The sequence below is a fragment of the Etheostoma spectabile genome, chromosome 6 (assembly GCF_008692095.1).
Source record: "Etheostoma spectabile isolate EspeVRDwgs_2016 chromosome 6, UIUC_Espe_1.0, whole genome shotgun sequence".
In the NCBI taxonomy this organism is placed as follows: domain Eukaryota; kingdom Metazoa; phylum Chordata; class Actinopteri; order Perciformes; family Percidae; genus Etheostoma; species Etheostoma spectabile.
Window position 1 is genome coordinate 23,434,991 of NC_045738.1, and position 1,600 is coordinate 23,436,590.

The 1,600-nt window shown below is 50.4% G+C and overlaps 1 protein-coding gene across 4 annotated transcripts in view; it reads left to right on the plus strand.

Moving 5' to 3' along the window:
- LOC116690692 (furin-like protease kpc-1) overlaps positions 1-1,600 on the plus strand; it is a 298,529-nt gene that overhangs the window by 30,342 nt on the left and 266,587 nt on the right. The gene's annotated exons all lie outside the window — the stretch shown is intronic.

Below are 1,600 nucleotides of genomic sequence, written 5' to 3' on the forward strand. Positions count from 1 at the left end.
TGAAATACACACACATGCTCAGGACCTATACATGCACTATACATGGAGATGTCAGAGTGAGGGGGCTGCCAGCTAAACCAGCGCCCTGAGCGGTTGGGGGGGTACGGTGCCTTGCTCAAGGGCACCTAGCAGTGCCCAGGAGGTGAACTGGCATCTCTCCAGCCACCAATCCACGCTCCCAACTTTTTGGGTCCATACGGGGACTTGAACCAGTGACCCTCTGGTTCCCAACCCAACTCCCTATGGACTGAGCTACTGCCACCCCCAAGATACCCTGAGTAGAGGAATCATTGATAACAGGTGGATTAGTGCATCTCTGCTATTCAGCACATCCATCTGTACAAAATCAATTTTTAGTCGTGTACTTCTTCCAGGTGAGGCTTTTAGGAGATTTCTATTTTTTAGCAAATTCCAGTGAGCGCTGAAACCAAAACCAAGCATCCAAATATCAAGAGTGCTAAAATCAGGGGTTGTTTTTTTTTTTTTTTGAATACCTCTGTGAAAATGGCAGGAACTACTATAGTAGAAAAGAAACATCCTCTGTAGATTCCACCCCCCCCCCCCCAGTGAATTCAAAGGTCAAGGTTAGTTAGAGCATCCATAGGGTCTCAGCAAGGGGGATCTGGGGTTTAAGACTTAAAACAAAAAAATGTTTTGACAGTTGAAGAGAAGTTTCTAGACCCTGCTGCCAGTGGAAGAAAATAAACACCCTAAAGCTAAGGGGGGGGGGGGGGGGGGAGTGAGTAGAGAGCACTTATCATTCCAGGCAGGGACGGTGACATGAGCAACTTCTTAAAAAGCATTCTGCCCTAACCCAAAAGTCCCAAACCTGTCTCCCCCCCCCCCCTGCAGCACCAGTTTCAGCTCCAGCCATCCTTTCTCACCATTTCCATATCTGTCTCCAGTCACTGCTCCATCACCGGGCCCCCAGTACCCCCAACCCCAAAAAACCCAATGGCATCACCGTCCCTCTCTCCCCTTCTCTCCCCTGCTGAGTTAAATGAAGTGTGCCGGCCTCAGGGGAGTCGCGTGTGCTGAGTTCAGCTCGGCTGGGCTGCCAGCGCTATAAGCTCACTGTGTGATTATTGTCAGAGCGAGACTTCTCCACACAGGAGGTCCGCGCCGATGGGTACCATGTCACCGGGGTACAGCCAGCCATGGAGGGTGGGATGAGAGAGCAGAGGAGGGATAGAAACCAGGGTGACTAAAGGACACAGGGAAGGAAGGGGCTGATGGGATCGAGGGAGGAATGAAAAAGATGGGAGGAAGGGGAACAAGCAGACGGGCAAAGAATCATCAAACTGAGGAAAAAGCCAAGCCGAGCGAGGGAAGACGGATGTGTACCTATCTCAGCAGACAAAGACAAGGGAAGACGCGCAGAGAGTGATATAAAGGGGGAGAAGCGGAAGAATAATGTGCTTGGAGAAGAATGAGAGGCAGCAGGGAAATCAGCAGAGAAGAGAGACAGAGGGAGGGATGGGGAGGGTGGGCTGAAAGGAAAAAGGCAAAGAGAGAAATTAGAGAGAAGATTTTAGAGCAAGTGATGTGTGCTGTGATTGTTTTCTCTCTCTCTCTCTCTCTCTCTCTCTCTCTCTCTCTC